The following is a 16,988-nucleotide window of genomic DNA, read 5'->3' as shown; positions in this document are numbered from 1 at the left end:
TGTTTTGTTTGTTTATTTGTGTGTTTGTATGTGTGTGTGTATGATTTGAAGTTCTGTTGTCACTGACACATTTTGTTGTGACTTTATTAATATTTTTATTATATGTTGGTTTGCTTTTCTCTAATTTTTCTTTGTTTTAATATATTCAGGTGATGGGGCAGGTGTGCTACTCTGGTCACCAGTTTGGCAGCACTGGGGAGCTCACCACTTTTCTCTGGGTGGATTTGGTAACATATAGAAGGGTTAGTGCACCTCTCTGATTGCCAGTCATGCAGAGCAGCTTAGACAGGCTTGGAGGGTTTTGACCCCTTCTCTCATTGATCCAGTGGTGCTAGAGTAGGAGGTAGTACTTGCCTATTGGGTGGGTGGCAGGTGTGGAGGGTATGGCTGGGTTATTTTGCTTGCTTCCAGCTGCTGGGAAAACATAGAAAGAAAAAAAAGGGAGAGTATGGAAAATATGATAAAAGGAGGTAAGAAGGAATATTTAAGAAGAAAGGGAAAAGAAAAATAAAACTAGAAAAAGAAATAAAAAAGAAAAATATACTAAAACCAGCACAGTATTGGTGCAAGTGCTAATCTCCACACTTGGCTATTGTGGGAATAAGGCATTCAATCCATGGCAAAGTGCACTGCTGAACATGGAGGCACAAGGGTGGCTGCTAGTGAATGAGAATATGGCAGGGACTTAGCTACCTGCTTCATGCTATCAAAAAAAATAATAATAAAGAGGAGGGTAAGAGGAAGAAAGATAAACAAGCAGAGAAGAAGGAAGAACTAAGAAGAAAGGAAAAGAGAAGAAAATAGTGACACAGTTTTGATGCAAGCATTAGGTGCCAAACATGGCTGCAGTGGGAAAATTGAGTTCACTCTATAGGAGTATGTGCTGAAACCCATGGAGGGGCAGGTGCAGGCACTGCTGACCATAGGGTAGGGAGCATCTGCTTCATGGATCAGAAAAATGGAGAAGAGAGGAAGAAAAAAGGAAAAGAGAAAAACAAAAGAAAATGAGAAGAGGGAAGAACTAAGAAAAAGAAAAAAAGAGAGGGGAAAAGAAGCAACATGTTATTAACAAAAGTACTAGACACCAAACACAACTGTGATGGGAATGCAGTGCTCACTCTGCAGAAGCATGCACCATTGACTGGGTAGGGGAATGGATTAGAATTGCTAACAGTAAACACGGCAAGGGATGTGTGATCTGCTCCATGAGACCCCAAAAAAAGAAAAAGAAGCAAAAACAAGAAAGGGTAAGGGAAGAAGAAGAAAATAAAAATAAAAGAAAAAATAATAAAGAAGGGAAGGGGAATGAACTAAGATGAAACATACAGAATAGGAGAAAAAAGCAGCATAGTACTGGGACTGAGGAGAGGTTTGACCAGACACAGCCTGAATGGCAGTGGTCAGACCAGCTTCCAGTCACCAGGATCTTGTACAAGGTAAGGGGGAAGATCATGCCTTTCTGATTGCTGATCACCAATGTGGGTGCTGGTGCAATCTTGGGCAAGTAGAGCTGGTTATCTAGCTCCTGTTCCAATCAGAACACTACTTGCAATAATTGAAAAATGGCCATGCTATGCTGGTTGGCAGTTTACCACTATGAATGCCTCCTTATTTTCTGTTTTTGCTCAGTCTCTTCCTCTCATTTGTATCTAATCTACTTCTTTATCATTTTCTTTGAAGCTGTGAGTTCCAGGATTGTCATCTGTATCTATTTTACTTGGTTTCTTATGTCTTTATTGTAGAATATCTGGATAGTGTACTTGCTCAGCCCACTGTCTTGGATCTTCCTCTGTTTTAGTGGATTTAGAAGCCTACCTTTTCAGTAATTTTGTAAATGTGACATGTGCTAGACTTTGTACTAGATGCCAGTTACTCAAAGATGTGCAAGATAGTCCCTATCTTCAAGGAACTCGGTATATAGTTAGATGGGGTACATATAAACAAAATTCATAATACAATATTATAACAATATGCACTGCCATCGAGTCAGATCTGACTCATAACGACCCCTCCATTGGCTTCTGAGGCAGTGTCACCACAGAAGTAGATTGCCCAACCTTAAGGATTTATTGAAATGTGCTTAAAAAAAGAAGCAGCAGCCAGAAAAGAATAATACTTACTACGCTTTGTTGTTGTTCTTAGGTAGCACTGAGGCAGTTCTGACTCATAGCGACTCTGCATACAACAAAATGAAACACTATCTGGTCCTACACCAACCTCACATCATTGCTATGTTTGAGCCATTGCTGTACCTGCTGTATCAATCAATCTCATTGAAAGTCATCCTCTTTTTTCCTGACCCTCTACTTTGCCAAGTATGATTTCCTTCTCCAGAGACTAGTCCCTACTTATAAAAAGTCCAAAAGACATAAGACAAAATCTCACCAAGTTTGCTACTAAGGAGCATTCTGGCTGTATATCTTTCAAGACACATTTATTTGTTCCTCTGGCAGTCTATGATAGTCACTATTCTTTGCCAACATCACAATTTAAAAGTACCAGTTCTTCTTTGGTCTCCCTTATGCATTCTTCACCTCTCATATGCATATGAGGCTATTGAAAATATCATGGCTTGTCTCAGGTGCACCTTAGTCCTTAAAGTGACAAAAGTGAACACTTTATAGATGTCTTTTGTAGCAGATTTGTATAATGCAGTACACCCTTTGATTTCTCAACTGCTGCTTCCATGGGTGTTGATTGTGGATCCAAGCAAAATGAAATCCTTGACAGCTTCAATCTTTTTTCCATTTACCATAATGTTGATTACTGGTCCAGTTGTGAGGATTTTTGTACTCCTTATGTTACATTTTAATCTATACTGAAGGCTGCAGTCTTTGATCTTCATCAATAAGGTCTTCAAGTCTTCTTCCTTTTCAGCAAGTAAGGTTATGTCAACTGCATATTGGAGGTTGTTAATGAGTTTTCCTCCAATCCTGATGCCAAACTCTTCTTCACATAGTCCAGCTTCTCAGATTATGTTTTCAGCATACAGTTTGAATAAATATAGTGAAAGGATACAGCCCTGATGCACACTTTTCCTAATTTAAAACCATGCAGTATCCCCTTGTTCTGTTTGAACTGCTTCTTTGTCATGTACACGTTCCTCATGAGCACAATTAAATGTCCTACAATTCATATTCATTGCAATGTTAATCATAAATTGTAATCCACAAAAATGCCTTTGTATAGTCAATAAAACACAGGTAAGCATCTGTCTCGTATTTTCTGCTTTTAGCCATGATCCATCTAATATCAGCAATGATGTTCCTTGTTCCATGTCCTCTTTTGAATCTGACTTGAATGTAGGGCAGTTTCCTCTCAATACACTGCTACAACTGTTTTTGAATTGTCATCAGCATAATTTTACTTGCATGTTATATTAATTATATTGTTCAATAATTTCCATGTTCTTTTAAATTACCTTTCTTTGGAATAAGCACCTGTATGGATCTCTTCCAGTCCATTGGCCTGTCAGCTGTCTCTGAAATTTCTTGGCATGGACAAGTGAGTGCTTCCAGCATTGCATCTGTTTGTTGAAACATGTCAATTGGTATTCCATCAATTGTTGGAACCTTATTTTTCACCAACATCTTCAGTGCAGCTTGAACTTCTTCCTTCTGTACTTTTACTCTAATTAGGAAGTTCAAAAATACTCCACAGAGGAAGTCTATATGAACCCAATTTTGAAGGATAACTAATTCTTCAGATGAAGGAAAGGGAAGGAAAGCTTCAAAGTAGGTTCCTTTCATATTGGTCACCATACTTTAGACCCTGCACCTAGCCTCAGATAATTGAATAAGGTTACATCATGACAGCAAGCCATTGTCAGCTGTTCAAGCTCTAGTGGCTGGTGAGAGGCTGCTCAAAGAACACTGATCTCTCTAAATTTGAAAGGACAAACTCCAGACACTCATAAATACAAAGAAAAAACAAGGAAGACCATGAAAAAGACCATCAGGAAAAGAGAAGAAATGAAAAACAATAGAAAGAAAAGCAGAGACAGAAGATGAGGCTGGATTGCTAACACTAAAAGAGTCCATTGTTGCCCTTATTGAATTGCTGTTGAATTGTTATTGAATTGATCTGGGCTGTGCTGGGACATTAGGGATTGCTAAGGTGTAGCATATATCCCAGTATATCTTTTGCATAAAATCCTACTAATTGAAAGGAAGGAGAATGTTTACCTCCATTAAATGAATATAGTAAATCACAACTAATTTTACATTGTTGCAATTTGGAAATGTGCTGATGTGAGCCTGTCAGTTCATGCAGAGTTTTACATAAGAAGCTACAAGCTTGAACTTGATGTTGTGAGAGACAGGAAATCACTGAAGAGCTTTAAGCCAGCGAGTGATATAAACATTTACACTTGGAAAAATACTTTGCAAACAATTCAGAAACTGGGTGACTCGTGGCAATCAAATTGATTCAGACTCATGGCAACCTTATGTGTGTCACCATAGAACTGTGCTCCACAGAGCTTTCAATCGCTGATTGTTTAGAAGTAGATTGCCATGGCTTTCTTCTAAGGCACCTGTTGATGGACTTGAACCACTACCTTTTCAATTAGCAGCAAAGTGCCTCTTGAACCATCCAAGGAATCCAGAGACTGTGTAGGAGGTAAAACCAGGTGGAGAAACAGAACAATGGAACATAAGAATTTTAACATACTGTATCCTTATGTGACTTTATTATTTCTGCTCCTTACTCATTTAGTTTGTGTCTAGAAAAGTAGACTGGGTACCAACAGTTATAGCATAAATGTGATCAACTGAAGTTAGTTTGACAAGTCTAAATAAGAAATGTTTTACCTCAATTGTAAGCCTTTTCCATCTCTTCTTGATTTTACTTGACCAAAACAGAGACATCAAACTATGAATGAAAAAAAAAAAAAAAAATAGAGAGCTGAAAACTTTAAATTGAGGCAAAAATTTGGAGCAAATCATCAGTAGTAGTAGAAGAAGTAGTGAACAAAATTTCACCTATTGTTCCAGAGGAATAATTATGGAAGCAATGTTTCTAGCCATACAATAATTAAGTTATTCATTTTTCTCCTCCTTTAGTGTATTGGAAAGGTGTACTGTGGCACAATGGTTAAGCACTCAGCTGCTAACCATAGGTTGGTGGTTTAAACCTACCAACCACTACACAGGGGAAAGACGTAACAGTCTGCTTCTGTAAAGATTTACAACCTTGGAAACCTGATGGGGCATTTCCACTGTGTCATACAGGGGGTCACTATGAGCCAGAATAACTCAATAGCAATTTTTTTACAAATAGCATTGGAATGCAGGGATATATCATTTATACAAGTACAAACACAAGTTCTTTTCTAAGTCTATATAAAAGATGGATCTAACTGTAGATGTCATTTTGAAAACCAAGGTGCCCCTGACCCAAGCAAAGGTATTTTCAATAGCCTCATATGCATGTGAGAGTTGGACAATAAATAAGGAAGACTGCAGAAGAATTGATGTATTTGAATTGTGGTGTTGGCAAAGAATATTAAATGTACCAGGGACTGCAAAATAGAACAAACAGATCTATCTTGGAGAAAGTACTGTCAGAATGCTCCTTAGAAAACAGGATGGATGGACTTTGTCTCTCATACTTTTGTCATGTTGTCAGAAGGGACCAGTACCCTGAGAAGCATATCATGCTGGGTAAATTAAAGGGTAGGCAAAAATGGAGAAGATCTTCAGTGAGATGAATTGAGACAGTGACTGCAGTGATGGCTCAAGAATGGCAACAAACAATTGTGAGGATGGTGCAGGAACAGCCAGTGTATCATTCTGTGGTACACAGGTCATTGTGAGTCAAAACCAACTCAATGACAACTAACAGCATAAGTACATATATGTGTCACCTAATGTCCACTATACAATCTGAAAATAAAATGTTATATTATTTTATGCTATTTACATATTGTGCAAACACCATGTTATAAACTTAGCAAAGAGACATTACTAAATCATGATCAATAGTTTTCAATGATGTTCTTTCTACCTTCATGCTGTTTAATAACTTTTTATTTCACTTCTAATCAATACTTCTCCTTTGCCTCTTGCTGCAACTGTAACTAGCACTGGTTTTGCTGCATTTGGAAGCCATGTTATACTTCAAAGTGGTATTTTCTGAAGAAAATTGAACAGAGATATAATGTTAAAATATTCAAGAGATACATGATACATGAGATTGGATGCTGCTACCTAAAGATTGAAGCATATATTATTGTATATTAACTTTTTAGTTGTAAGTATGAAATGTTCCCATTAAAATAACAATAGAAAGTACAGTACAGTACATACATAAGTCAGTAACATAGGCCTTTATTATGACAATCAAGTCAAATACATTTTAGGCTATACAAAGTAATCACTCTATATACAAGAGACATGAGATACACATGTTCCATGTGGGATGCTGTTGCATTCACTACACACACTTATGTCCACTATGCCTTATTCTCCAATTGTGATTTCTGAACTCTATCATTACCTTATGGGACCATGAATGTCCCATGTGGTTGAACACTGACCAAATGGATGTTATGTGGCACATGACTGTACATTGGATAATGTTGAATTTAATTATCTTTGATTTATCTTTTATCTCTACTAACATCTCTAGCTTATAAATTCATACCCTCAGGATTTCAAATCTTTAGTGGAAAGTTTGTGGAAGATATTTAAATGTTCAATCTAAGTACTCATGCCCTAGGAAGCAGCCAAATGAAATAAACGAGGGAATCTTGTGATTAAAAACCTCCAAAGAAATTGCAACCAGCTGTTCTTCTTCCACCATCAATTTATTTCCTCTCAAAACTGAACAAGAGGAAACAGATTGTGGGGGAAAGTATTGGTTTAGACATATGTAAGAACTCACTGATTGTCTTAGAATAAGAAAAGTCAACTGAAAGTCCAGGAAGACAAAAAGAAAAGAAAGGAAAATTAACATTTGTAAAACACTTTAAAGAGCTGGTCGTTTTCAAATACATTGATAATTTTCTAAAATTTGAACAAATCCGTAAATAGTAGTCTTTTTCCTGGCCAAAGTTCAGAGTCAGTTAAAAAGCCAAGAATGTTCCTCATAGGCTATTGTTTGGTTCAAAGTTGAGTCAAGGGGGTGAGTTCAGTTCCTGGCTTGAAGAGTGACTAAGTGCCATAGTCTCAGCAATTTTAGCAGTCTCTATCATACCAGTAAGTGTGATCTTATTTTTATCATTTTCAGTTTTGTTTCACATTTTTCTTACATTTTGTACAGGACCTTCTATTGTGATCATTTTCAGAGCAATCAGCAATGTTAGCCAGTTACTATCTTGTTTAGGAGCTCTGGTGGCATAGTGCCTAACGCATTTGACTGCTAACCAGAAGGCTGATGGTTTGAACCCACCAGCCACTCCTCCAAATGAAGGTCAGGCAATCTACTTCCATAGAAATACCTCCTGGGAAACCCAAAGAGGGGTCACTCGGAGTCAGATCCAACCCAACGGCAATGAGTTTTTTTGTTGTTGTTGTTGTTTGTTTTTAAATCTAGTTCTGGTCTCAGAGTCATGGAGGCTGAGGTTCACATGGTCCAGTAGTCACTTGAACTAATCATTTCTGTGCACCTTTGATTTTCTTCACTCTTATTTGCTCCAGGTCAGGAGAGACCAATAGTTGTACTTTAGATGTCTGCTCACAAGCTTTTAAGACCCCAGTTTCTACTCATCAAAGTAGGATGTAAAACATTTTCTTTGTGCACTCTGTTATGTCAATTAACCTTGATGTTCCCCACAGCTATGGTCCTGAACCCCTAAGCACAATGGCTCATTCCTTCAAGGTGATTGGTTATGGCTAAGAAGTCTCCATAATTTTGTCCCCTGTTAACTCTACTGTACATGATTATTTTTTATAGAATATTCAAATACATGTGTAGAAATATTATATATGTTGTATGTTGTACATTATATGTTGTATATGTATGTATGTATGTATGTGTATATGTGTGTATGTATATAATATATACATACACACATATATGTATGAGATATATATATATATTTATCAGGAGAAGGGCATCATGCTTAGTAGAGGGTCAGGAAAAAAAGATGAAGAACCTCAGTGAGATAAATTGATACAGTGGCTGCAACAATGAGTTCAAACAGCAGTAATTGTGAGGATGGCACAGGACACAGCTGTGTTTCCTTCTGCTTATATAGGGTCGCTATGAGGCAGAAATGATTCAATAGGACCTAAAAACAACAACATAAAGATACATAAGGGACTTTAAGATTCTTTTTAGCTTTCTATTAATCATTTATAAAAAGATGCATATATCTTACTTTTAATATGAAAGCTCAACTGTATTTCACACTTCTTTGTTTTGGTTAAAGGAAAGGACAACTTTTCCCTCAATGGAATGTAAACCTTTCCCTCAGATACAGAGGGTGAGAACCAAATATTGTGTTTCTAGAGAGGAATTCTCTCTACCTCAAAGAAAAGGAAGTTGAGTTTTTAGTTGCAATTGTTTCTGGAAGCAATTTTAAATGGGAGGTCACAGACTTCCCAGATCAGATATGAAAGTCAGTATTATGAGAGAAAAGAAAAAGAGTAAGTTTCTTGGGTAGCGAAATAAAGCCAGGAAAAGCAGACGTGAAAGAACTTGGGGAGCAATGAGAGGAAACAAGACAGAGGGAGGAGCCTAATTACCAAGAGCTCCCCAAGCAAAGAAGGTTTTTAGAATGAAGTGCTGCCACTGGAGGTGCTGGCAAGTGGTCAAGAACACAATTGCTGAAATGGCCACTGTTCAAAAGTCCAGAGGCCTTGTTGTTGCACAGTCCAAGCCAGGGAAGCAAGCTGTCTTTACTTGAAAAAGAACATCTCTTTAACCTTGGCAAAGTACTTCACCCATTTGTGGAATTGAGAGCCACACATGAGAAATCCATCCTCAGACACCACTTGGTCTCCTAATGGGGTAGGGAGGAGCTCTGTTCTCTGAACTTATGAGCCGTAATAAGCATGCCCAAGCATCCTGAGAGAAAGAGTGGACACCGCTATCACCCTGATGGAGCCAAATGAACATTAAAACTAAGGTGCTGCAATCAGGAAGGCAATAGAGCATAGAGTTAGAGCCCAGGCTCTATAGACAAACTGCCTAGGTGCTTATTGCAGCTCACTTGCTATCTGTGTGACCAAGGACAAATTGCCTAAGTTATGTACTCCTCGCTTTCAAAAACTGTTGTTGCTGTTGTTGGCTGATGTCAAGTTGGCCCCCTATGCACAATGGAGCAAAATGTTCCCAGTCCTGTGCCATCTCCATGATCATTATGGATCCAACCATTGTAAATCAAACTAGGGTTTTCAGAAGTAGATCATCAGACTTTTCTTCATAGTTGGTCTTAATCTGGAACTTCTACAGAAATCTATTCAGCATCATAGCAACTCATAAGCCTCCACTGACAGCGAGTGGTGGCTGAACCTGAGGAATTGTACTCGAGTCTCTGACTTGGAAAGTAAGAATTTTACTACTAAGTCACACTGCCCTCTCAAAGGTTGTACAATGGGGATTAAAAAAAATACTATCACCTTCACAGGCTCTGTATTAGAATTAAAAGTTATTACATGTGAAAAATTTACATGGGAAACACATAGTAAATGATAATCTGGTACCTAGATAAAAGTTGAGTGTCATCAACAATATTCCAGGATACCAATATCTGCAGTTATTGGTTGATAGAGTTAGTAATATATGGGAAAATTGAAGAATTATATCACCCAGTGAGTAAAGGAACAATTGTTTCTAAGTCTTTAGCACCTGGAATGTGGAAAGTTGTTATAATAATTTTCTGAAATATTTTCCCACAATATGGTCCAGGAGAAAGTGCTTTGGAGCCAGACACATTCATCAGAACATCCAGCATGAAAGTCACTGTCAAGGGCACCTGTAAGGAGAATTCCACCTCACCCAGGGAGGCAGCAGCCACTTATTGCCTAAGCATGTGTTTATCTATGGAACCCAATAATATCTAAGAGGGGAACCTGTTCACCACCTTTCTTTCTGGTTATCTTCTCCCTCTTAGTGGCACTAAGTTGGGTCTTGGGATGCTGTCTTTTAAATTCTGTCTCTGCTCTCCTGCAAATCTGAGCCTTTGGGAAATGACCCTGATTTTTGATCCAAGCCCTAATTGCATCAGTTTTATTTGACACTCAAGAAATGATTACACTTCCTCTTCTGACATAGCTACTGACTAAATTTGTGTCTGCATGTACAGAACTCAGACTCTCCCTTTAATGGATTTGATTAGGCTGTCATTTATCATGGGCCAAAGGTCATGTTTCAGTTCTTGGAAACCTAACAGCCAGAAGTTTTATGTAGTTATATGTTCATGTCTAGCAGAAGGTGGAAAGAGAAGATTCTGAGATTTAAACAAAGCATCCAGTATCAATAGGTGTCCTCATGTAATTTCAGAAGGCCTATAAAGTCAATATATGTGGGAGTTTTCCTAGTAACATTTTCATAGTTTTCAAGTTCAAAACTTTCTTTTAATTTCCTAAAATTCCACAGTTAGCCTTATTATTATTAGTTATATTATTTAGCTCTGGTTTCACAGATATAATTACTTTAAGTTCCTCACCCTTAGTTATCACATATCTGAAGTATATTTGAGAAGAAAAAAATAATTTTAAAATGTGCTTATATATCTCAATGAATATTCAAAACAAATTCATGTTTAGAAATAATTTGTGTGTTTTTTTGATACATCTGATCCTACTACTTTTCTCTTTAATACCTTTAAAATATCTCAGTATGAGATTTTGCCTGTAGGGTAAAATAGAATGTCCTTTGGATGGCTTTAAATCCTTTAGACTTTGATCCAGCATATCTTATACTCCAGTACCAGAAAACTACCTCTAGTAGTGCTACCAGAACTGGGTTAAATAGTGTCCCTCTTAAATTCATGTCAATCCAGAACCTGTGCATGTTACCTTATATAGGGTCTTTATGGTTGTTATTGAGATCACACTGAATAAGGGTGGGCCTTAATCCAATGACTGGTGTCTTTGGAAGAAGAGAGGGTCTGGACACAGATGCACACAGACGGAAGATGCTCATGTGAAGACAGAGGAAATGATTGGAGTGATGCTGCCACAAACCAAGGAAGCACCAAGGAAGGCAACCACCAGAAGCTAGGAGAGACAAGGAAAGGTTCTTCCTACAGCCTTCAGAAGGAGGCCCCACCAACACCTTGATTCCTGATTTCCAGTCTCCAGAACTATGAGAAAATAAGTTGTTATTATTTCAAGCCACCTGTTGTTTTTCGGTGCCATTAGGTCAGTTCTGACTCATAGCAATCCTATGTACAACAGAATGAAACACTGACGGGTCCTGTGGTGTCCTCACAAGCTAGCTATGACTGAGTCCATCACTGCAGCCACTGTGTCAATTCATCTTGTTGAGGGGCTTCCCCTTTTTTCCTGACCATCTACTTTACCAAGCATGCTATCCTTCTTTAATGGCTGGTCCCTTCTGACAACATGATCAAAGTATGAGAGAAAAAGTTTAGCCATTCTCACTTCTAGAGGACATTCTGGATGGACTTCCTCCAAGACAGATTTGTTCATTCTTCTAACAGACCATAGTACCTTCGGTATTCTTCACCAACACCACAGTTCAAAAATATCAATTCTTCTACAGTCTTCTTTAGTCACTGTCCAGTTCTCAAGTGTGTACGAAGCTGTTCAAAATATCATGGCTTGGATCAGGTGCACCTTGATCTTCAAAATGACATCCTTGCTCTTAAACATTTTAAACAGGCTTTTTGCAGCAAATTTGTCCAGTGCAGTGTGCCAAACTACCTAATTTGTGGTAATATGCCAGCCACAGGAAACTCATAAACTATCTGAAGAGAGGAAAGTCTTACATGCTCTGGTCAGCTTTCCTGGCCTGAACACACATCTTCATTACCCAACCTCCTCAACTGTGCCCTCTGTTCTGTACTTCCCTGTGCCTGTCCCTCCACAGATTCTTCTCTTCTCACTCCTGAAATAATAAGACCACACTTCATCCTATGGTCAGGAAATCCACAGTCTCCTGATCTGTGTTCCTGCTCGACCATATCATTGTGCACCTCCTGGATTCCCCATGTGGAGCAGAGGCCCTCAGGAAAAGCAGAATGCACAATGCAGAACATGGATGCCTGTATACAAGATGAGAAGTCCCTGGGTAGTGCAAATGGTTAAAGTGCTCAGCTGCTAAACAAAATGTTGGAGGTTTGAGTCTATCCACAGTCATCTTGGAAGAAAAGCTGATGAACTACTTCCAAAAATCCATTGAGAATAGAATTCCCAGCAACAATAATCTATAAATAATCTTATTTATATATGATGAAGCACAGAAATGTGATTAGGGTAGAAGTAGAAGCCAAGAAAACCTGTGAGTGGTGTGTGTGTCCACACGCATGTGTGTGCCTGGGGTGATTAAAAGGCACATGAATTAAGGGAATACTGTGAATATTTATAATGTTAACAAAGGCTAGAAAAGCATAATTATGATATGTTGTGATGATTTTCTTTTGGAGGCTATACATTTTGGGATTTGTTGAACTTCTTGAAAGCACAAGTTTTCATCATGAAATTAGGGATGTTTTCTGTCAACAAATCATCAATAATTTTCTTGGTTCTTTTTTGATCTCTTTCTATTCTGGAAGTCCAACTATATGTAAGTTATTACTCTCAATTGTCTCTCACATAATTTTTATAGTTTTCATTTTTATCATGCTTTTTCCTTATTGTTCTTCTAACATTAAGATTAAGAGATTTTTCTTCAATTTCACTAATTCTGTCTTTCATTGACTCAACTCTGCTCCTTTGAGCAGAAATACATTATCTAGTTCTGAAATTTTAGTATGAATCTTCTGGCTACACTCACTAAACCTGCTCTCAGATGCTCTACATGACCAATGATTAGAGACTTGCACCCAGACTTAACTGCTACCAAATTCACCTGGAGACAGGTAGTGAGCAACTAGTGCTACAAAATTAGCAACCAGAGTAACATGCCCATGGCTATATGTGCTTTTGTATGGTTTCTAATTTTCTATTTATTTTGTCAATTTGTTCTTGTATTGTTTTATGAATTCTTCTAGAATTTTGTGCATGATTTCCTTGATTTTGTCTATGATTTCATTGCTATTTTCTTTGTTTTCCTGATGTTTTTCCTAGTCTGCTGGAAGGATCTAAGTATAAATCTTTGAATTTCTTATCAGATAGTTTCAATAGTATTTTTTCCTCTAGAAATTTTTCTGGGCCTGTATTTTGGGCCCTTGAATGAGCCATCTTGTCTTGCTGTTTTGTTTGTTTGATTGATTGATTGATTTTAAATTGCCTGTTGTCTTCGCAACATTGTGACCTTATTGTATTAATTTGTTGATTGCATGTTGATTTGTATCACCCAGATTTTTTGTTTTGCTTTCTTTAACATATCCAAGCAACAGGGTGGGCATGTTACTCTGGTTGCTAATTTGGTAGCACTAGGTGCTCACTGCCTGTCTCCAGGTGAATTTGGTAGTAGTTAAGTCTGGGTGCAAGTCCCTAATCATTGGTCATGTAGAGCATCTGAGAGCAGGTTTAGTGAGTGTTGACTGCCACCTGTCATCGATCCAGTGGTGTTGGAGCATGTGGTAGCACTGTCCCAGGGGGTAGTGTGGCAGGTTGGCATGTATGGCTTGGTATGGTCACTGGCTGCCAACTGATGGGGAAAAGAAAAAAAAAAAAAAAAAAAAGACAGTCAAGAAGAGGAAGATAAAAAAGAGTGAGAGAGAGAAAACAAGGCAGTGAAAGACCAATAACTAGTATGAAAGAGGAAAAGAGAAAGAAGGAATAAATGTGGCACAGTACTGGTGCAAGCAGTGGCCACTAAAACACAGCTTTAGTGGAAATGTGGGCATATGTACCACCAATCATGGAGATTGGGGGGGGTGCACTGCTGACCACAGAGGTGGTGGAAGTGAGGTCCCTATTCTACAAGATCAAAAATTAATGAAATGGGAGAAGAGGAAGAAACATAAAGAAAAGAACAACAAGACAAAAACCAGGGGAAGAAGAGAGAACTACGGAGAAGAAAAAAAAAAAAAAAAAACAGCAGGATACTTGCACAACTGCTAGCTGCCAAACATTCCTGCAGGGGGTGGGGGTAGGTTCTGCTGCTGATGGAAGGAGTAGGAGATGGGGCACTAACTTCATGGGTTCAAAAAAAAGGGAGGGTAGGAAGAAGTAGAAAAAGAGAAAGGAAAAAAGGGGAGGAGAAGGAAGAATTAAGAAGAAAGAAGAGAAGTAAAAGAAAGGAAAAAAGTGTCACAGTGCTAATGCAAGTGCTAGCCACCAAACACAGCTGTGGTAGCAACTCAGCTCTTACTCCAAGGAAGTGCACCCTACCAATCACAAAGGTGTGGGGAAGGGAACTGCTGACTCAGGGCAACAGAGGTGGGCTGTCCAATCTGTGACATTAAATAAAAAAGAAGGAGGTAGAGGAAGGAAGAAAAAACTAAAAGGGAAATGGAGAAAAAAAGAGGAGAGCAGTGAAGAAGTAAAAACAAATTAAAAAAAAAAAAAAAGAAAAAACAACAGCACTAGCAGTGGGGATCTTTTGATCAGCTGTCAGGTGGGTGGGCTGGAGAGGAATAGCACTTTAGGGGCAGGAGGTAAGGATCACACTTCTTTGGTTGCAAATCACCAATGTGAGTGCCAGTGCTGTCCTAAGTGTGCAAAGCCAATTACCTGGTCCTTGCCCTGATCAGAATGCTGCTTGCAACAATTCAAGTTGACTGTGCTATGCTAGATCCACTGACAATTCACTGCTCTGTATGCCTCCTTATTCACTATTTTCATTCAGTCTCTTCCTCTAATCAATATTGGATCTACTTCTTCATCCTCTTCTTTCAAGTTCTGGGTTGCAGGTTTGGCATCCATATCCATTTCACTTTTTTTTTTGAGGGGGGGGTTCTTTGTTGTAGATGGTCTGAATAGTGATTCTGTGTTTTACATCATTTTCCCCTTTTCCTTTTTCTCCTTTTCTTCCTGTAAACCTTGTATATTTGTGCCTCCTACCCACCCTCTGGTCTTTGACTTGCCCCAGTCCTGTCCTGGTTGTCTTTGTAGAGAAAACTGAGTTAAATAGGAGGAGAGATGTTGTTCCAAACAGTCAGACTACTTGTGGAAACTACAGTGTGCTACTGCTTACTTCTATCCCAGTTAGTCACAGTAGGTAGAGAGTCTGCTCCCTACCTACCCTGATATGCAGAGTCCCTACAGTGCTAAAAAAATGTCCTGGCACTTCCACCTTTGGAAAACAGTCCAACGAAGAGGCTGAAGAACCACTCAACCCAAAGGCTACTTTGAAAAATCTTTTCTTAGTTTTGTTTATCCTTTCCATTTTTAGAGTCATGGACTTGAAGATATGCTATATGAAGGAAGAAGTGCATCGGAATGTAATTTCGTGTTAATGTAAGCCAGGAGAAAATGGAAATCACACCAGGCAAGGAATTTGGCTGCCAGTTAGAAGACTTGATTTGTCTTGGTTTGTGAATTCCATTACTACTTAAAACTCTAAGACTTTAAAGAAATGGACAACAGCTGCATATAAAAGTTCTGACATTTTAGAGATCATTAGTATGATATATGCCATTCTTTTCTATCATTCCATTAAAATGTTCATGTCTTAGGACATAGTGTGAGCCTTCATAAAAGTCTGATGAATGTGAAAGAATTATTGTTCAGTAAACACAGAACTATAATTAGCACATTGTTCCTCTTCACTAAGGAATAGCATAATGCTTGAATGAATCCCCTTTCTTTCATCATGCCCTGAATGAATCTTTTATACATCTATGTGGGGATTTTGTTGTTGTTGTTGTTAGTTTATTTTTGTTTTGTTTTGTAAGATATAAAGCATACAGAAATGTTCATAAAAGTCCTTCTTTTTACTCAAAACTTTTAGACCAACCCATATCCCCATTTTTGATAGAGTGATACAAATAGGAACAAATCAAAACACAACATTTTTTGGTCTCACATTTTAATGGGGGAAGCATTTCCCCTGGCACTGAATAAAAACCCACTAGTAACCATGATTTTCTATTTTTTGTATAAAATAATCCTATAGTTGCTTGAATGTATTATAGAAATGAAATCAATTTAGTCCAACAGAGTAACCAATACTTGTTACTCTGTAACAATAACCATTTTTTATTGAAATGTAGACAACCTCTTGACTGCCTAATATGTGTGTTAACACGATGTTTGCTTTTCAGGAAAAGAATATGTTGGCTTCTGTTTTCCTTCTCTGTCACCTACTACTGATTCTCCAACACTGGTTTCTACCCAGCCAGTGAGAAGGATAGAGAAGGAAACAGGATGGAAAAATTCTTGTCAGATGAGTGGTTGTTAGAAACTAAATTGTTCCTCAAAATATGTGTTGAAATCCTAACACTTGAACCTTTAAGCATGATCACTTGAAATTAGCATGTTTCCTTTTGTTATATCATACCAGTGCAGGGTGAATTTAATCACTTCTGAGTTATAAAAAAGCCAGAATAGACACAGAAACACACTCGGGGGGAAGACAGATGGCAACTTCATGTCTATTTGAGTAGAACTGTGCTCCATATAGTGTTCCATTGGCTGATTTTCAGAAGTATATGGCCACACCTCCCTTCTGAGGCACCTTTGGGTGGGCTCAACCCTCCAAATTTTAAGTTAACATCTAAGTACATAAACCACATGTACCCTAGATGAAGATATGCTTTTGTTCTCCAATTAGTTCATGTTGTCATGATTGAATATTGCTTATTGCTAGGTTGAGGTACTTGTTGTTGTTGTTGTTGTTGTTATGTGCCGTCAAGTCGGCCCCGACTCGTAGCGACCCCTCCTTGGGTTTCCGAGGCAGTGTCACTACGGAAGTAGGATTGCCCAACCTTCCTTCCAAGGAGTGGCTGGTGGGTTTGAACCGCC

The sequence above is a fragment of the Orycteropus afer genome, unplaced genomic scaffold (assembly GCF_000298275.1).
Source record: "Orycteropus afer afer isolate SDZICR_OR568_19922 unplaced genomic scaffold, OryAfe1.0 scaffold00603, whole genome shotgun sequence".
Lineage (NCBI taxonomy): Eukaryota > Metazoa > Chordata > Mammalia > Tubulidentata > Orycteropodidae > Orycteropus > Orycteropus afer.
The sequence above is the reverse complement of the archived record's forward strand: the minus strand, read 5'-3'. Positions refer to the sequence as shown.